We start from the raw sequence: 21,354 nt of genomic DNA, 5'->3' as shown, positions 1-21,354 counted from the left end.
AAAGGCATCTTTTCTCCCCACAAAGGAAGTATCTGGAAGAAGTTTGCTGGTGTGTGAGCATTTTATCCATTTCCCCACACAGACTGAATTTAGCACAGAGGGTGGAAATGAAAGGATTGGGGAGTCCCTGATCTTAGCTGCATAAACTGTAAGAACTCTGTTTTCAAAGTGGCTACCCCAAACATTTATGCCAGAAATAGGGCTGACCAAGGCAGAATCTGCAGGTGAAAAAGTCTGTTTTAGCTGTGTGTGTAGTGAGACAATGCAAGACTGCATGATGGTAAAAGGCACTGTTCAATATGTGTACGGGGAAATATACTTTTATCTGTTATTGATTTCTAAAGAGGAGTAATTTGAGAATGTGCCTCAGCCAAACTGTAGAGGGATGGATTGGAAGCCTATTTCGTGTCTCTCCTGGGTCTGACCACAGGTCAGTCGGACAACAGACTGAAGGATGTCCTCTCTCCACAGCGGCCAGGCTTCGGCTCAAGGTGGAATACAGTCCCTGGACTGGGAGCCCAAGACCAATTACCCAATCGGTGAGACCTTGCCGCCACTGTGTGCCCAGTTTTCTGTCCCTTTGCATGATACAGATTACAAAGGATGGCAGTCAGGTGGGCTTTGAGGTGTGCCCTTGTGGCAGAGGAAGCAGCTATTTGTCTGTTTAGGGTCCAAAATGGGGACTGGGGGGGCTGGAGGGGAGCAGATGACTCTGAAGCTTAGAAACTCGTCTGGTCTTTTCTGACTCTGTTACTTTTTATCCATAAATGTCCCCTAAGAGAACACAGAAAGGAGATTTGATTCTATTCTGCTTGCCCTCACCATGCTTCAAACCATAGTAGTCTGAACCAATGAAACTCCCAGAAGACATCTAGCCCAACCCCACCCCATGTCCCCATTCCTTCTATTTTGATGTTTTTAATCAGCAATTGTCTGATAAGTCCACTCGACAGGTTTGCTGGAATTGTGTCAATTAAAAACAGCCTGGAAGCGGAAACTACCCAAAATATCTATGAACAGTCCAATGGATATATAAATTGTGGTGTCATCAGATGTTGGAATACTATACAGCAATGAAAAATGAGCATTTCTAAGCTTCAGAGTGATTGTGCAGTGGCACAATCTCGGCTCACTGCAACCTCCACCTCCCAGGCTCAAGTGATCTTCCCACCTAAACCTCCCAAGTAGCTGGGACTACAGGCACACACCACCATGTCCAGCTAACTTTTGTATTTTTTGTAGAGATGGGGTTTTGCCATGTTGCCCAGGCTGGTCTCAAACCCCTGAGCTCAAACAATCACCCGCCTTGGCCTCCCAAAGTGCCGGGATCACAGGCGTGAGCCACTGTGCCCAGCCTAAGAGCCATCTTCGTTGCTGTGATTCCTGTAGCTCAGCAGCTTTACCTTCCCTCACTCTTGCCATGGTTGCAGACAGCTGAGGTTGAGGGGCTCTGGTCTGAGTCCAGATAACTGGGGAGTTCCAGGATAATGCCCAGGGAGCTGTTACGGGGAAGTCGACTCAGACTTTTAAGCAGCCCACAACACCTCCTAGAGGTCCGTGGGCGACGGAGCCCGGGCTTGTGGAGTGCCAAGCTTCATCTGACTGCCATGTCAACACCACTCCAGAGTCAAAGACTTCCCAGGCCTTCAGCCCCATCCTCATCCTGCCCTAGGCAGAGTTGGGTCTAGAACGTTTCCCCTCAGCCTTGGGAGGAAACTCACATTCGAAGCAGTGTGTGAGCCCTGGCTGGCGAGCGATGGCCACTCACACTGTTATCCCTTTCTTAGCAATAATGTTTAGGTTCAGGAAAGAGTTCCAAGATACATATAATTCCTCATGCTGAGTAAGGGCTTCAGCCTGACTCCACAGCTGCCCCGGCTACTGCTTTCTCCAGGAATGTTACTACACCAGCACTAGCCCGGCGCTAGAGATGGGGTCTCTCAATGTTCTCATTATGTGCTCTGTATTTTTCAGGTCATGTAATTCAGCTGTAAAAATTTGCCCCTGGCTGCACCTGGCATAGGAGTGGCACAGAGGGGTGAGTTTATTTTTTTAAGGTACTGTTAAAAATAAATTTAATAAGGGAAAGAGAGAGGAAAAGAGAGAGCAAGAGACTAAGACTGTGTTTAATTTGAACTATGAAGGAGAAGATATGAACCGAAGGTCTGAGATCCTGGTGCTTTGGCTGTGTGTGTGTCTGTGTGTGTGTGTGTGTGTACGCGTGGGAGAATACATGTTTCTCCTGTGTAACTTAAAGCCAGCTTTGTTTATTTAACTGAGATTTTCCAGATCGTTAGTTTGTGATGTGGCTTAGTTTATACTGTGCAATATCCCATTTTAAATACACTCAGGTACATAAGTGAAATGCAACAGAGCTACTTCAATTAGTAAGAGCACGGGCAGCAATTAAGTTTAAATGAACATTTTCATGAGTCTTTTCTTCCCCTTCCTTCCCTTAGCCATGTAATTAATGAGCCTCTGAATGAACCTACTCTCTGTCTATGGGCGTAGAAGATTTTGGCTCTGGAATCCAGGACATATAAATGGAGAGGAACGCAAGGGCCTCTCAGCAAGGAATGCAGGCTGAGGGGGCAGGTGGCTGCCTTTTCATGTTGCTCTGCATGGATAGAAGGAGCCTCTCCGCTTCCAACAGCCTTACCTTAGGAATATAGGATAGGCCATGGGTGACCTTAGTATGTAAACCAAATCCCAGCACTTTTAGAGTTCTGTCCCACTTCTGGCTGAGAGAAGCTGTTTGGGAGATGCCACATTAAATATTGGGCTTTCCAGACTATTTTCAATGACTTATAAAAAAAAAAACTGGGATGTATGAAATTGGCAAGTCCTGGAAAGACTGAGATGGTCCCAGTAATTAGGAGGTGGGGCAGACAAAGGTAGGAGACTGATACATCAAGTTGTCCCTTTTTCTGCTTGAGCTATGTCACCAGGGTTTTGGGCATGTCTATGTCACCTGGAATCCAAGTGTGCTTGTTTTCATCCGGACATTCTACCAAGTGGAAACCAAGAGAGGAGGCTCAGTCCACAGTAAGAGAAGATACAGGGCCCTGGACAGAAGGGCCTGGCTTCCAGGGGGGTGGGGATCCCCAACGCCGGAGACTCCTTCCCCCTGTGACCAGAAGCTGGGCTCTAAGGTCTCCTCCTGCTCAACCACATCCACCGGCCGGGGTCCACCCAGGCCAAGCGCAGAGCTGCGGAGGAGCCGAGGGGGCCTCTGCCGGGAAATGGAAAGCGGTTCTCTTGGAGGAACTGAAGGAACCCCCACTTCCATCTTCTGTCCCTGGCGCCTGCATGGCAGGACCCTGGGACCATGAGCCCACAACTCCTCCCCCGGTCACTGTGGTGGACATCAGGATCGCCCCAAGGCGCTTAGTGTTTGGATAGGGCACCCTCACGTAGCATCTCACCCACACGCCACCCAGCCATAGCTAGGACACCTCTCTTTGGCTGGCCGTCACCTCCACCCACTCTATTTGACAGTCAGTGGACGCTGTGTCCCCTCAGAAATCAGACCGAGGGGAGCTCAGCGTTCGGCCAGACTCGGGCGCCACCTGGTGTCTGCGGGCGTCCCTGCGGGTAGACTCGAGCCCCAGGTGTTTGCTTCTGTCTTTGTTGATCCTGCTTCTTTTAGACCCAGAAAGGCTCTGTGGCGAGAGGTGGGGTCTGTCTCAATTACAGCGGCTGAGCAGGCAAGAGTTGCCTGGGGACATTCCTTGATATTCGTGTCACAGGACATGCCGTGCTCTGCACGGGTTTTCACACCTCACCATGAGGCTCTCAGGCCCTCAGTCAGGATCTCAGAGGTTTGTTTTGGTTTTTTAGGTAGGTAGGTAGGTAGGTAGATAAGGTAGATAAGTTTTGGAGGAAATGGGTTGTTTAGGAGTGAGGCTGGGTGTCTGTCTTATCTCAGCCACTTACCAGCTGTGGGATCATGGGAAAATTACTTTAATCTCTCTGAATTTCAGTTTCTTTATCTGTAAAATAGGAATAACAACACCCACTTCAGAGGGTTATATGAGACTTAAAATAAGTCCTGCCAAGTTCTTGACAACTGAAGGTGTTCAATAAATGTTAGTTCCTTCTTTCCTTAGCAAAGACAGTCATAGATAATGATATAGGTAGTAATTAAAGTTAGTGACACAATGAGAGAAATACTACTTTTTTCTTCCTTCCTCTTCGTTTTTTCCTTCCTTCCTTCCTTCCATCCCTCCCTCCCTTCCTTCCTTCCCTTACTTTCTTTTTTCTTCTTCTTCTTTCTTGTTCTTTCTTTCTTTCCTTTTTTTTGAGGCAGGATCTTGCTGTGACACCCAGGCTGGAGAGCAGTGGTGCAATCTCGGCTCACGGCAACCTCTGCCTCCCAGGCTCAAGTGCTTCTCCTGCGTCATCCTCCCACAGGTGCATGCCACCAGGGGTTCACCATGTTGCCCAGGCTGTTCTCGAACTCCTGCGCTCAAGTAATCCTGTCCGCCTCGGCCTCTGAAAGTGCTAGGATTATAGGTGTGAGCCACCGCACCTGGCCAGAGTGATACCAATTTTCTTCGCGTGTGCAGTGACTGGCAGAGCAGCGGCAGGGAGGAGCTCTTCATTCGCACTTTCCTCCAGGCCCCCCCAGCGTTTTTCATGGTTCAGAAGGGGAGTCTGTGCTCTGTGCGGGGAGCCTGACCATACCCTCATTGAAGAGGCCAGTGGCACATTTCCATTCCAAACTGTATACAAAACTGGCTAATAAATAATCACTGTTGATCAAGCTTTGGAAAGTCCTCATCATCACTTACTGAGCCCCTACTATGGGGAAGCCACATTTAAGTATTTTACCAATAGGACCCCATTACCTCTTGTAGCTGCCACTCAGGGTCAGTTTTATTATCCCCATTACCTAGATGAGGAAACTGGGGCTCAGGGCATCTCAAGTCACATATCTAGGAAGCAGTGAGGTTCACACAGTTCCAAATCCAGTTTGCCGTCTTCCTGCTTCTTGCAACTGCCCCTCAGAGCTGAGGCATTCTCTTAGGGGTCTTCTTCTGAAAGAACAGCCTGTCCCCGAACCAATCAGAAACAGCTTTCTCCACCAGCCGCAGCCCCAGCATAAATCAAGTCTAGGTTCCTGCCCATGGGTCATTGGTCGGGCTCCCAGCTGTCTTCCGGATAGTTCCTGGCGTGTGGCTATATTAAGAATGTGAACCGTAACATTAACACTTAAAAAAAAATTCAAAGAAAGAAAGAAAGGAAGAAATACCCCTAAAGAGACTCACATCGGGTCTAGCCAAGGGTCATAAATCAATGTCGGTAAATTTATAAACAGTTCATAAATGTAAGTGCTTTTCACAGGGCTGTTTGTTATTGTGTCGGGCTGAGCTGGGGGTGGGGCTGGGGGTGCAGAGAGGCACTGCATCCATTCTGTCTCCGGGTGAGGAGCAGCTCAGATGGCCCCGGCAGCAAGAGGAACAGGGATGGGACGAGTCCTGGTTGAACACTCACATCCAGGTGGCCACAGCGTGACATAGGCGAGTGAGCTGAGAGAACCAGCCTGGACGGCAGGTGAGCTGAGCCCTGAACCTGAACTGAGATTTTGAAGACATTGACAAAAGAAACCCCCATCATAACAACTGTGTGGGTTTTTGTTGTTGTTGTTTCTCAGATTCCCTTTTTTGCTTTTCTAAGTATTCTGCTCTTTGAAGCTCTGGAGGGTGCAGGGCTGAGATGAGCAGCCAAAGGGGAATCCTATAGAATAGAGAAAAGAATTTTACACACACAGCCCCCACCCCATCCGCACACTTGATGGCATCCCCACCTCATCTCCACTTGGCCAGTTCCAGGACCCAAAGTCCAGTGACACCAACACCCAGTGACACATACTCCAAAACTGAGGACAGTGACAAGCCAGAGAGCCTGGGTTTTGTGAACAAGAAGGGAAAGTAGCTGGCCCCCGCTGCCATCCTCTGTCACTGGGTTGCAAAGCAGCAGTATTTGGGCCCTGGAAGCTCAGAGGGCAGCTCATGAAAAGAACTTCTCTCTATTTCTCCATTGAGACTAGGGAACACACGCTATCCTCTGCATTATTGATGTTTCTCTCTTCTTTAGGTACCCCTTGACTCACACACGTACCACTTCTCCATTAGCCCCAAACCAAGGACGCTGTGCATAGAAACTCTTGCAAATGGATCATTAGGGTAGAAGACAGGGTGTGGGGTTGCCCCAAGCTTCACCCCAGAAGCTGCAGCTTCTGGAGTTCCAGCTCTGGCCCAGTTCAGATGCCCTGTGGCATGTTCACCTCGACATGTCCCACCAGGTAGCTGGTTGGTAAGGGTGGAGTGAGAGTAGCTATCACCCCCTAGCCTTGGCTGCCCCCTTCCCAGCCCCAGCCCCCTATGCTGTTGTTTGAGAGGATTTGGAGGCTAAGTGAAGGCTAGGCCAAGTTGTGACTTTGCTATTATACTTTACAGAGTCAAGGCCCATTCATCCCTCTGGAATGGCATATAATGAAAGTAGATTCTTAGAACTGATGCCTTCTGAGAGCTTCTCCTTCCCCAATTCTGAGACACACACATTTCTATGTGTGAGTGATTATAATTCTGCACACAAAGCAGCTCTTAAGACTTTTTAAAAAAAAATGCATTTGCCCATTTATTATAACAGATGTTCCATTATTCTATAACCTTGTCCCCCCATTTCTGAGAGACCCCGGTCACTGCACCCTCTTCAAGAGGCTGCCGGGTTTGACAGAGTCGCCTTGCGCAGGCCCATGAAAAATTCCTTAACCAACTGCACCTTTCCAGGCCGGCACTAAACAGGGATTTCGTTTATTTGAAAAGTAGGTATTAAATATGTCAGATGTAGGAAGTTAAATGTAATGGGCCCAATTCCACACTCGGTTCCATATGCGTAAATCCCACTGATGGAGAACAGAGTGTGGCTCAAAATGAGGTCCCAAGTCTGTGGGAGGAAATTGCGCCCTTGATGGATCTTAGCTGACATTCTAATGGACATCAAACCAAGACTGTTAAAACTGGAAGGCGCCCTGAAGTTCTGGGGTTTTATCTTTTTGTTTCTAAGCTTTAGGAGTTGTTGCATTCCTCTGCTTCTTTCCTTGTTTTGTTTGTTTTTTTCCTAACTCCCAGTAAACATTTACCATTTCTCTTCAGAGGTTTTGTTTCGGCTCACCTGCACTGGAGCTGTTTCCCAAGAGGATGACCCGGGTGCCTGGCTAAGGAACAAGCAAACATTTCGGAGCCTAAGTTTGGGAAAGAGCCTGAAGGCCCCTACACCCTGAAGCAACATTCCAAGCCTTGCTGCTCACAATGCGGTCCCTGGATCAGCGGCAGCAGCCGCCCAGGACGCTTGCTAGAAATGCAGCACCTCCGGCCCCACTTCAGACGTTCTGAAACCAAATCTGCATTTTATCACGATCCCAGGTGATTCATGTGCCCATTAGAGTGTGCGAAGCCCTGGATTAGAGAACAGAAATTAGACGTGACCCTTCCTTTGACAGGAATTTATCCCCAGGCACTATCTCAAGAACTGTGAGAATTCGGTTCAGATGTTTGTGATAACTCTGCAGCAGTAACTGACTAGCGTGGTAGTTCTCTTCCCTGACTGGGCATTGGAATCAGCGAGGGAAGTTTTAAAAGATGTTGATGTGCAGAATTTACCCAAGAGGTTGTGATTCAACAGGTGTCTGGGAAGGGGCTGGGACATTTGTGTTTACTTAGAGTTCCCCAGGTGATTCTACTGTGCAGCCACGGCTAAGTGGCCCTGGGGTAAAAATATCATCTTGAATGGTTAGACTTCTTTCTGAATGGGAGTGATGTAATTTCCGATTCGCCCACCAAGCACAGCATGCTGGGCCCTGAGGATGTTACAGAAGTGGATACCATTATTGCTCTCCAGGGACAATTCATTGAGGAACAATATGGCATCTGCAGGTGAAAAAAGAGCTATAACAGGAGATGCTGCAAAGTGTGGCTTCCAGACACAAGAGTGTTCTAGGAGGTGAGTGCATGGCAGGAAGGGATGAAAGCGGACTGAGCATAGAGATCTGCAAGGCAGAGGGAAAGGCCCTGCATGACACATCCTTGTGGCATGTGAGAACTAGAAGGCGCTTAGGAATCTTCTAGTTTTGCCACAGGATACCATGCTGCCCTATTGACATTTTGAATCAGATCATTCTTTGTTGGGGGCTGCCCTGTGCGTTGTAGGGTGTTTAACAGCATCCCTGACCTCTACCCACCAGATGCCAGTAGCATCCCCTGCCCCATCTGTGACAAATAAAAATGTCTCCAGACTTTGTCAGCTGTTCCCTGGGGTCAAAAGCACCCCTGGCTGAGATGCACTGGCATAGAACAATTAAGAACAATGGTGGTAGGCCCTAGATACCGAAATGAAAGGTGCATTGAGATATGTTAAGAATGAAAAGTAAGTTGCACAACAACATGGATGTTAGTCCCAATAAAACGGATGTGTGTGTGTGTGTGTGTGTGTGTGTGTACAAGGACTGTGCCCAAAAGCGGAAGTGGTGCCTCCTCTCTTGGTGGTTAAAGCATGAATACTGGCACTCACTCACCTGGGCCTTTTTTTTTTTTTTTTTTTGACACCGAGTCTTGCTTGCCCTGTTGCCTAGACTGGAGTGCAATGGTGCAATCTCGGCCCACTGCAACCTCCGCCGCCCAGGTTCAACCGCATCTCCTGCCTCAGCTTCCTGAGTAGCTGGGATTATAGGTGCCCGCCACCGTGCCCGGCTAATTTCTTTATTTTCAGTAGAGACAGGGTTTCACCATGTTGGCCAGGCTGGTCTCTAACTCCTGACTTCAAGTGATCCACCTGCTTCGGCCTCCCAAAGTGCTGGGATTACTGTGCCTGGACTGCCCTGGGCTTTTTATCCCAGCTCTGCCACCTACTACCTTCCCTGGCCAGTTTCCATAATCTCCATGTGCCTCAGTTTCTCCATCTGTAAAATGAGTCTAGCAGTGTCTATCCCAATAGGTTATTATGAAGATTAAGTTCGGTCACTCAGTTTTGGCAAAGCATTTCTAGCAAAATCTGCACATAGTAAGCAGTTTCCCGGCTTGAGCCATAATAAACATTATTAGCTCTGAGGAGGTAAATGGAAGCCAGGGGTAGAGGAGAGATAGAGACTTCCTGGTTTTGTTCTGTAAACTTCTGTTTGTCTGAATCCTGCACAATGTATTTATATGTTAATTGTGTAATAACACATGCACACAAAAGAAAGAAATATTCTAGTTTAGCCTACCTCATCTTTTAAAAGGAACTCTTTATTCTGGAACAACTTTAGATGCATCAAAAGTCTGCAATGATGTGCGGCGTGTTCCTGTATGCCTGTCACCCAGTTTCAGTTTCCCCTGGTGTTATCATTTTACATTTCCCCAGTACAATTGTCAAAACTAAGAAACATGGGTCCATTACTATTAACTAAACTCCAGACTCCATTTGGATTTCATGCAATTTTTTTTAATATCCTTTTTCTGTTCCAGGATTCCATCCAGAATATCACATTACATTTAGTCATCATGTCTCCCTGAGCTCTTCTTGGCTGACCGTTTCTCAGTCTTTGTTTTTCATGACCGTGAAGAGTACTGGCCAGGTGTTTTGCAATATGCCCCTCAATTTGGGTGTGACGTATTCTCTTGATTAGACTAGAGTTATGGGTTTAGGTGAAAACCACAGAGGTGAAGCACCCTTCTCTTTGTACCATACCAGGGAGTACATGCTATGAACAGGACTTATCACTGCTGATGTCACTTGATCACCTGGCCGAGGTAGTGTTTGCCAGGTGATTTTGTAATTTGTCTACTGTAAAGCAACTCCCCGCATCCCTTACCCTCACCACACTCTGTTCTTTGGAAGCGAGTGGCTTTGTGCACTCTACACTCAAGGAAGGGGGAGCTCCTTGTCCTCGTGGAGGAAGTATCTACACAGGATTTGGAATTCCTCTGCAGAAGATGGGTCTCTTCTCCTCAGTTATTTGTTTATTCTGTCATGTATTTAGATCAGTATGGATTCATGGATATTTATATTAGACTTTGGCTTATAATCCAACACTGTGCTATTTATTTTGTTGTTCAAATACTTATCTCCTTTTAGATTTTCACTTTCATCAGTGGGAAGGCCCTGGACTGGGAGGGTGGAAGGCTCATTTGTGGAGCGGGGACTCCAACCCAGAGACGGATTGTGAGCGGGGGTCTTTTGGTTTTTGTTGGCCTCTGTAGAAGGCTGTGGCCAGTGGGAAGCAGGAAGAACAGAGGCTGTGTGACTCATGGTAAAGGTGCAGAAAAGAGGAATGTGTGTGAATGGGGTCCAGGCACAAGGCAGGGTAAAACTTAAGTTGTAAGAATCATGGTATATCAGTCAGGAGTTTCCAAAGTAACAGAACCAACAGTGTGTGCATGTGCGTGTGTGTGTGTCAAGGAGCAGGGGAGAGAGAGAGAGAGAGATTATAAGGAGTTGCTCATATGATTACAGAGGCTGAGTCCCAAGATCTACAGTGAGCACGCTGGAGACTCAGGAGAGCTGATGGTGTAAGTTCCAGCCCAAAAGCCAGCAGGCTTGACACTCGAGAAGAGTTGATGTTTCAGTTCGAGTTCCAAGGGCCAAAAGAGACCGACTTCCCAGCTCAAAGCTGTCAGGCAGGAGGAGTCCCCTCTCACTCAGCCTTTTTGTTCTATTCAGGTCTTTAGCTGATTGGATGAGGCCCACGGACATTAGGCAGGGCCATCTGCTTTGCTCAGTCTACTGATTCAAAAGATAATCTCATGCAGAAATGCCCTTACAGACACACTCAGAACAGTATTTGACTAAATGTCTGGCACTTCATGGCCCGGGAAAATTGACACATAAAATTCACCATCACACACAGGGTTAGCAACTTCTCCAGCAGCAAGCCCACTCAGAGCCTGGGAGCCAGGGAGCTGGGGTTTCTTGGAAGGCCACTGCCAATGTTGTGGAAGGGAGAGCTTCAAGACTGAGGGATGCAGGCAGGAGGATCTAGATGTGCTTCGCATCTGTACAATTCTGGGGAAATCAAGCCCACGATGTGGTTGAGCAGTTGACATTGGAAACGTAGGACTTTCTCAAGGATCATAGAACAAAGACTGGCAGAGTTGCTGGATTTTTGTGTGATTTGTGGGGAGGGAGGAACAGACATGTTGAAACCCCCAGTATTTGGGGTGAGGAATAAAACATGGTGTGAAAAACATGTAATCATAGGCTATGACATTACAAGGGATATATCAGCCTTGCTGTGGTTACTCAGTCACTCTTATACAGGGAGTCTTAAACCAAATGCACCAGTTTTCACTTTGAAGTTGTGTCTTAGCATCTGTCCTGAACAGAGTGCACAGGAGTGTGGAAGACGCTCACCCTCCCTCCTTGGCTTCACGGTGCCTTTGGCTCTTCGCTTCTTCCCCCACGGTCCAACCTCTTCGTTTTCTTGACCTCCCGTGAGGAGTCTTGGGCTCCCTCTGCTCCTTCTGGCCCCCCTGGGGAGGGGTGGAGAAGGAAGGAGTGGGGAAAGGAGGTGCATAGGCCTTGGATTCTGTGAGCAAACCTCTTTTGACAGGGCCAGGCCTTTCCCCAGCCAAGCTGGCTGTGCCCAGCACAGCTCCTGGGATCATAAGGCTCTGGGCTCTTCTCTGCTCTTCTCTTCACATGACCCAGGGCCTCCTCCATTCCTCTGGCCTCCTTATGTGTATTTCTCTAGGAAGAGGGGGCACGGGGTGAGGGAAGAGCACCTGTCCTTTCCCCTCATTAAACATCCTAATATTACTTCCTATTGGAAAATAAAAGGGTCCCTATTAGTTTTATAAATTAAGAGGCAGAAAAGACAGCTCTAGAAAATCTTCTTGGCTGGGGGTCATGTGCCTAGAGTCTGTCTATAGGGTTAAATGAGGCCAGGTAGGCCAGGTAGGCCAGGAGCAGTGGCTCATGCCCATAATCCCCGCACTTTGAGAGGCTGAGGCGGGCGGATAGCTTAAGCCCAGGAGTTCGAGCCTGGGCAACATGGTGAAACCCCTTGTCTACCCCAAGAAAACACAAAAATTAGCCAGGTGTGGTGGCATAAGCCTGGAGTCCCAGCTGCTCAGGAGGCTAAGGTGGGAGGACTGCTTGAGCCTGGGAGGCAGAGGTTGCAGTAGGCCAAGATCATGCCACTGCACTCCAGCCTGGGCAACAGAGTGAGAGCCTGTCTTTAAAAAAAAAAAGCAAAAAATGAGGCCAGGCCAGGTATGTAAACAATTGTAATTCTTCACTGGAGTTGTTCAGATTATCTCTGGGTGGCAGAAGAAGGAGTCGTGGAATTTTTATATTTATCAGAAGGTGAAATGGGTTACAAATCAGTGTGGAAGCTCAGACCCAGCTCAACCTTTGGATTTGGGCAGGTGCAGGAACAGGCCTGGTATTGAGGGGGATCTTGGTCAAGGTCACACCTAAGGTCCTCTGGAGGTGTCCTTCCAGCTAACTTGAAGCTGTGGGCTTCTCCAAGACTTCTCCCCACGTGGTCTGGCTGGTCAAGGCGAGAATAACTCATAGTGGAAGAAGAGGTGAGTCAAAGACAAATAGTGTCCAGGAGTGGAGACAGCAGACAGCCTGACCACAAGAAGGCCCCCCCGGGGCAGCTTCAGACTCCCACGCGCTACTGGGAGAGCCTTCCTGGAAGCTGAAATCCTCTGGCCAGGAAATTTTTTGAAAAATAACTAAATGAACCACATGTGGATCTGGGACTCAGACTATCAAAGAGGAAGAGGAGGAGGGGTGAGAAAGACCGAGAAGAGGCTGGGATACACATGCACTATCCACAGAGCAGCTCCTGGAAACCACAGTGGTGGACATGTCAATGGGAGCATACTCTCAAGCACAGGCGGGAACCCAGCCTGGCTACCGCCAACTAAGGGGGGCTTCCTCTGCCCAGCAGTCCTGTTGGGAGAAGGAGCAGGGAGACCCTTGGGTTTCTATGCCAGGCAAGAGAGGCTGAAGCCACCATGAACAGGCACGAGGAAAATCCTGACTGTTTCCAACAGCAGGCTGTGCCAGGGGCTACAGGGGTCATGGCAGACACAGTCCCCGCCCTCAAGGAGCAATTGTCTTTTTGAGGCGACAAGCCTGGTTTTGGAAGTAGCACAGTCTGGGGACACAAAGCATGGACTGAAGCTCAACTCACCATTTATGGGTTGTGTTAAGCACCTGCAAAGGTGTTATCATCATTATCCTCATACTGCAGATGAAGAAAAAGACCAGGAGAGATCCAAGAAACATTTCCAAAGAATAACTGGGGGTCGTGAAGAGTTATCAGGACACGGCGAATGGAAAGAGGACAAAGAGGACCCTATGAGTAATTTTCTAAATGGACTGCAGAGGGCCCGCTCACCATTGACACAAATCTGGTTGTGAAGGGAAAGATTCCTCTGCAAAAGAAGCAGCCCTCAGTCTCTTGGGACACTCTGAATGTCCCATCCGGCATCTTGGCATTTGCACTCACCTTTACTTTTCAGACCAAGACCAGCCAGAGGACACCCCCTGTTGGCGCCTGGGTGGGATGCTTGAGTGTCTGGGAAACCTGCCTGCTATCCCTATACCATCATTCCTTGGGAAGTTGCCCCAAGGCTGAATCTGCTGCGGAACCTGCAGCTTCAGCAGGCTGTGTCCCCTTCCTCTGCTCCTGTCTCAGGAAGGAGGACCCAGATCTGTTCAAGATCTGAAGATTGTGCCCATCTTCTCATGCATCCTCTCTTCATCCCAGGAAGCCTAGCTTTGAAGACCCAAGATGACCCCAGGATACCACAGCCTCCAGGCTCAGGCTAGAAAAGAAAATAACCCTCCATGTCTGTCAATCAGGAACATGCAGGAAGCCCTGGAGGCCCCAGAAAGTGCCAGGAGCAGCAGGTCTCGACAGAAATATCTGCACAAATAGCTCCCAGTGGGTTTGATCTGATGTTGCTGCTACAATTCCAGATCCTACAAAGGCCCTAAAGAGAGATGCAAGGTACAATGTCTCTCATGGGACAATTTTTAATTGGCAGAGCTGAGGGGAACTATTCCTTGTGCCTTTGCCCAGCGCCATCTTTTTCTCTTTTGTTCTTAATTTTTTTAACTCTGGCCCTGGTGAACATTTGTGGTAGAATTTTCTAACAATAGCAACCACATCCGTGATCATGGCTACTAGTTATTAAATACCTCCCTCTATAAACCAACTTCTGGACTGGCTGCTTTATGGGTATTATTTCTAATCCAGACAATAACCATGCAAAGTGGGTGATATTCTTCCCATTTTATGATGTGGAAATTCAGCAGAAACAACAGAATTCACATATAAAGACTTCTGATTCTGGAATTATCAAACACCGAATATAACTGTTTTTGATAAATAGAAGAGCGTCTTTAAAATATGAGTAAAGGGTAAGCATGTTTGTGAAAGAACAGAATGGAACTTCTAGAAAGCGAAAGTCTAGACATAAAATAAAATAAAAATTTAAAACTCAGGAGAGACAGCCCGGTGCGGTGGCTCATGCCTATAATCCCAGCACTTTGGGAGCCTGAGGCAGGTGGATCACCTGAGGTCAGAAGTTTGAGTCCAGCCTTGCTAACATGGTAAAACCCATTTCTACTAAAAATACAAAAAATTATCCAGGCGTGGTGGCAGGCGCCTGTAATCCTAGCTATTCGAAAGGCTGAGGTAGGAGAATGGTGCGACCTGGGAGGCGGAGGTTACAGTGAGCCAAGATCGCACCATTGCACCCCAGCCTAGGCAACAAGAGCGAAACTCCATCTCAAAAACAACAACAACAACAACTCAGGAGAGACTTTGTGAACTGGAGGACAGAACTGGAGAAGTGATCTAGAATGTAGCCCAGAGAGATTAATAGATGGAAAATGTAAAAGAGATTAAAAGCCATGGAGAATAAAGTAAGATGGTCCAGTGTGTAATCAGAGTTTCAAAAAGTGAGGGAAGAGGGAAAGGGCCTGAGGCAGTTTGAAGGCCTAATGGCTGAGAATTTCCTAGAACTGATGACTGTCACTAGTCCACAGATGAAGAATCTGAGCTGAGCCCTGAAGATGGAAAGCGTGGACTTTGGATGCTCACAATGCACTGTGTGAGAAGCAGTTTGTCTGCAGAGGGTGTTGGGAGGGCGGCACCCTAGGAACTGGCCTTCTGGGACAGAGAGCAGATCCAGAGCCTCCAGGGGGCTTTGGGGGAATGTGCACAGCACAAAGCTGAGCCCTGCCTCCTGGGGGAGGAACATCAGGAAAATTTGCCCTACCCCTGGATGACACAGCAAGAACAGCAGGTGGTTCTGTGGCGTCATTTGGAGACATTTCTGGGAAAGGGAGAGAAGGGACGTTAATACACCCATTGTATGGATTAGGGAATCAAAGCACAAACAACAGAGTTCCATAAAGAAAGTGACAGCAGCCCTGGGATCAGAGCTCTTTCCTCTGGTCCCCAGGGCAGGCCCCCCTGGGTAACTAACAGATTCTCCAGTTCACCTGTTTGGCAGTCAGCCAAAGCATGGATAGAGCCACTGGCATCATTTCCAGCCCTGATGGGATTTTCAGAAGCAAAATCGAACAAAGGACATTGCCGTGCCGCACTCTCTCCCACACCCAGGTCTGCATCCCTTCCCCACAGGCAAAGTCCTAATTACCTCCGGCTGTGTCAACCTGATGACTTAGACTCCACTGGGGCAGTGTTGTCACATCTGTGTGATGTGCACATGAGTCAATTTAGGAGCAGCAGAGCTATCACTGAAAACTGAAAACAAGTCTGACACATACTGTCCTACGCGCGATGTGGTGAAACAGCAGACCGAGCCCCACGGCGCCAAACTGTCTGCTGGGTCCCCACCTCTGCCTCCCCTCTACCTTCGCCTTGGTCTTTCCAGGAGAGCAGGAGACAGTGTTGGTTGTGGTTCAGCTTTCCAGCTCATCCAAACTCAAATTCCAGGCCTCTGACTTTCACAAGGTATTTAACACGGCTAAGCCTCAGTGTTCTCACCTGTACAATGGAGTCTGTACTAGCTCTTGGAATTAAACAAGACTACATGTTTTGGTACATTTATCAATAAGTGACAAGTATAGTTATCAGGCTTATTTCTAGTAATCTCATATTGTGATTGAGTTAAATAGCCCAAGAATTAAAGTTGTCTGTAATTATACATGTTTCTTTTGGCTGAAGGTTTTAAAAGAGGACTCAGAATTGTCACAGCATTTCAAAATGAAGTAGCAAGAATGACGAAAGAAAGAATAAAAATGCCAAACTGGGTAGGGAGTGGGGAATAAATTAGTTAGAGGTTTCGCTTCCTTTAGATCCATATATGACAGGGATTCTCAACTGGGGGCAGGCCACCCTTTTTCTGGGTCCCAGAGACTTTCTTTCTTTCTTTTTTTTTTTTTTTTTGAGACAGTCTTGCTCTGTCGCTCAGGCTGGAGCACAGTGACATGATCTCAGCTCACTGCAACCTCCATCTCCTGGGTTTAAGCAATTCTCCTGCCTCAGCCTCCTGAGTAGCTGGGATGACTGGCTCCTGCCACCACACCCAGCTCATTTTTTGTATTTTTAGTAGAGACAGGGTTTCACCATGTTGGCCAGGCTGGTCTTGAACTCCTGACCTCAGGTGATCCACCCGCTTTGGCCTCCCGAAGTGCTGGGATTACAGGCGTGAGCCACTGTGCCTGGCCCCAAAGACTTTCTTACTAGTTTGCCACATTCTGGATTTCCTTACTCTGCTGTGCCAAATTTGGCTTAGGGGATTGAGAGTAGAGATGGCAGGGCCCTGGCAGAAGGAGATATGATAGTGTTTAGATGTGTGTGTAATAGAGAACAAAGGTGTGGTTAGACAGATGGCCCGACCCAGAGCCTGTCTGGATCTAAGGGATGAGATCCCACTGTGCCCTGTGCCACCTTCTGCACCACCACAGCTGAGACTGCTGAAATTCAAAAGTGTATCACAGACCCAATAATGTTGGGAAATCTTGGTCTACACGTTTAAAGAGCAGGCACCGTGGGTGGTCCAAAGGGATCCAGCAGAAACATGACAGTGGGAAAAGAAGGAAAGGGAAAATTAGATTCAATCAAAGGCATACAACTCCAAATGGTGAGTTCGTTCTGGTTGGCTGCAGTATAACCCCTCTAGGGAAGACGGTGGAGCTTGAGTCATTTAAACTCTGGCTGGGAAAAGTCGTGGAGGATGTACAATAGACAAAGCTGGAGTTTGGATCAGTCTGGTGGTAGGACCAGAAGACCCAACAGGCGACTTCACTCGACATGGCTCTGCTTCGCCAGACATCTCCCCCCGCCATCAGATTCTGCTGAGGGGCTGACTCAGGCCCAGCTGATGAACAGGGCCTGGACACACGTGCATGGATGTGTGTGTAAAGGGAGGTGTTTTCCAAGTCGTCATTGCCTCGTTTCCTCAGACTGACTGGGATGTCTGAAAAGTTAGCATGTTCAGTCTCATAAGAAATTTCACATTTCTTGCTAAGAGTTTGTTTTATGGGGGAAAAAAATAGAAGCAGGGGAAGAATATTCCATTTGGGTTTGCAGGAAATGATCTTTTTAATTAGAAGCCTGCCACACATTTCAGATTTTCCAGCAGTACTTAAGTTCACTGCCGTCATATGTATGTGTGCTTTTTATAAAAGCACACTGCTATTAATCATTTGTTTTTCCTAGAAAGTACTGGTTAAGGTGTGATTTCTGTGAAATTAGGTTATTTTGTGTCATCCATGTGATCAAGATTTGGTTAAATGTTATATTCTGTGTGGTTTGGTTCATAAAGGTACTTGAAGCCAGGAACCATCATATAAACTTGGTATAAACCCAGTTTTTACATTCAATATCATCCATACCTAGCACCATGCTGGGTAAATAGAGAGTGCTCAATAATTGCATATTGATTGATTGATTTGGGAAGTTGCCCAAAGTAATAATCCTTCCAGGGTCTGTGCAGGGAGCAATGGGTGATTAAATTCAAGCCATTTTTTTAAAACCAGTTTGCTTTTCATTTCAGAAAAACACAGGAATCTGACATGTAGGGAAGAAACAAACTAGATTTTACATAAAAAGACCTTGATTCAAAGGCCGCCCTTCTCATGGCTCATCAAAGGACCTATGCAACATCCTGCCAGCCTGCCCTGCCTTGGTTTCCAGATCCGATGACTGCTATGGCTCCTCCTAACCGTGCAAAACATTGCCATGCCCAGCAACAGCCAGAGCCAAGTTGCCTGGTTATATTGTCCTGCCACTGCCCAGGAGTAATAATGGGTAACACCACTGCTATTTGAAAGATGAAATGAGACTATTCTCATAAAGAAGCAGACAAGTTATCCACAGAGGTGTCTTTTGCAGAGCAAAGATGAGTCAGGAATAAGGATACCTGGGGTCTGGTTCTAATTCTGTTTCTGACCTGATTTTCTATATGATCTTTCACAAGTTGTTCAGTGTGTTTCTGGACCAACTGTTATACAAACATAAAGGGACATTCTGCCCATTATTATCAGCAGTAATTAATTGAGGTTTCGTTTGTCTGTCTGCTTCTTTTTGTTTAGCTATCCTCAGCCATCTTGTTCCCCCCCTTGGGATTTAGGACAGTTTAAAAATGAGGTAACTCTCTAGAAAAAATCCCCCAAATCAGACCCCCTTATCTGACTCCCTCAATATTTTAATGCTGGCCATGAAGAAGACAATGAGCCTTGAGTCTCCTGTTCCAGTCCTGGTCCTGCTAACACATTAGCCATGTAACTTGGGGAAAATCACTTCACTCCTCTGGAACTTGGGGTCCATGGTGGTTTAAAAACGTGTCCACAGGCTGGGCGCAGTGGCTCACGCCTGTAATCCCAGCACTTTGGGGGACCAAGGTGGGTGAATCACTTGAGGTCCGGAGTTCAAGACCAGCCTGGCCAACATGGTGAAACCCTGTCTCTACTAAAAAATACAAACATTAGCCGGGCATGGTAGCGGGCATCTGTAATACCAGCTACTCGGGAGGCTGAGGCAGGGAGAATCGCTTGAACCCAGGAGGCGGAGGTTGCAGTGAACCGAGATCACACCACTGCACTCCAGCCTGGGTGACACAGTGAGACTCCATCTTGGAAAAAAACAAAACAAAACCAAAAAAAAAAAAAACACATGTCCTCAAATTCTTTAAACTCTTCTCATAAAGAGAGGATGCCTAATTCCCCCTCTCTTTGAACACAGCTTCCTCAAGGACTCACTTCTAACTAATTGATATACACAGTGTGGCAGAAGTGACCTTGCGTGTTGTCTAAGGCTAGGCCTGGTGCCCTCTCTCGGAACACACACCCTTGGAGCCCCGAGCCATGTGGAGGAGTCAGGTGACTCTGAAGCCACCCTGCTGGAGAGACCACTTAGAGATAGAGCGAGATACCCAAGGGGCCCCAGCCATTCAAGTTTCCCCTCCCGGCTGCCAGACACAGCCTTCAGGATGACCCCGGCCACAGGCATCGTCTGGCTGTAAGCTATAAAGAGGTGCAGACCAGCTGAGCTGCTCCCAAATTCCTGGCACACAGAAACTGTGAGAGATGACAAATGATTGGTGTCGTTTTAAGCCACTGAGTCTTGGGGTAATTTGTTGAGCAGCAATAGATACCTGAAATGGAAAATTTCCATCATCTCCTCCAGAAGGAACCCCTGAACTCAGTGTTACTCAGGAGGCCTCCAGCGGCCCCACGTGCATCCCAGGAGGTGTTTCTATTACCAGAACTCACATCCCATTATCTTCCTGAAGCAGACACAGAAGTGCAAGGAGCTGGAGATTTCTAACTTTGACACTGTAAATAGACGAGCCTTTCTCCTGTCCTTGTACTTCCCAAGAGTGTAAATTACACAATCTAGAACTCTCAAGTTGATGAAGAATTTTGAACTCCTCAGAAGGCCCTGTTTATATTCAAGTCATAACACGACGCATCTTCCATACAAAAGCCCTACATGGCTTCAGCACTCTCCCAGGAGACAACAGTCAGAAAAGACCAGGTTCCTGTTCTCTAGCTCATGCTCCCCTTCCTCCTGCTTAGACCAGTCACCTCACTGGTCACTGCTCCGAGTCCCACCTTGCCTATAAAATGGGTGGCTTGGTCAGCATACTCTCAGTCCCATTCCAGCTGTAGGATGCTGCAAACCTATGAGGCTAGGGTGTGAAAAAGACAAGAAGCAGAAAAGATAGGATCTCTGCCTTCAGAGTTTCTAACCCAGTGAAGAGGCAGCCCCAGCACTGCAGAAATTTGAAGACAACAGACAATTTAATTTTTAATTGGCTGGCATGGGGCGGAGTTTAAGACAGGCACAGCTGCAGAATCTGAAGCCCTCAGAGAGAGCAGCAGAAAATTCACTTTCTCCAGCTACTCTTTTATTTTTTTTTTCAACTTTTACTTTAGAATCAGGAGGTACACATGCAGGTTTGTTACGAAGGTATATTGTGTGATGCTGAGGTTTAGAGTACGAACGAATGGATCCATCACCCAGGTGGTAAGCATAGTAACCAGCAGGTAGTTTTTCAGCCCTTCCCCCTGTCCCTTTCTCCCCACAGTAGTCTCCAGTGTCTGTTGTTCCCATCTTTATGTCCATGTGTAGCCAGTGTTCAGCTCCCTCTTATAAATGAGAATGTGCGGTATTTGGTTTTCTATTTCTGTGTTAGTTTGCTTAGGATAATGGCCTCCAGCTGCATCCATGTTGCTGCAAAGGACAAGATTTTGTTCTTTTTTATGGCTGTGTAGTATTCCATGATGTATATGTACCACATTTTCTTTATCTAGTCCACCACTGGAGAGAACCTGGGTTGATTCCATGTCTTTGCTATCATAAATAGCATCTTCATCTACTCTTGAAGGATGGTGCTATTGGTTGGATGTTTGCAAACTCTTAAAATTTACATGTTGATGCCTAATTTCCAATGTGGTAGCCTTTGGGAGGTAATAAGATCATGAGGGTGGAGCCCTCCTGAATGAGATTAGTGCCCTTATAAGCAGAGATACAAGAAAGATGATACCTTTCTTCACCATATGAAGATGGAAGGGAAAGTCAGCTGTCTGTAAACTGGGACAATAACTCTCACCAGACTCTGACTCTGTCAGCACCCGGGTATGGACTTCACAGCCTCCAAACTATGAGAAATAATTTTTTGTTGTTTAAACCACCCCAGTCTATGGTAGCTGTTATAGCAGGATGAACTAAGACAAATGGTGTAATAGTAAAATTCTTAGTTGCAAACAACAGAATCCACTGGGTTCTTTAAGGGAAAAGATAAGTTTAATCAAGACTCTTGGAGAGCTCACAAAATGTCCAGGAGAACCAGATGCTTTGTGAGCTATTAGCCA

This window comes from Nomascus leucogenys, chromosome 17 (assembly GCF_006542625.1).
Source record: "Nomascus leucogenys isolate Asia chromosome 17, Asia_NLE_v1, whole genome shotgun sequence".
Classification (NCBI taxonomy): Eukaryota; Metazoa; Chordata; class Mammalia; order Primates; family Hylobatidae; genus Nomascus; species Nomascus leucogenys.
The sequence above is the reverse complement of the archived record's forward strand: the minus strand, read 5'-3'. Positions refer to the sequence as shown.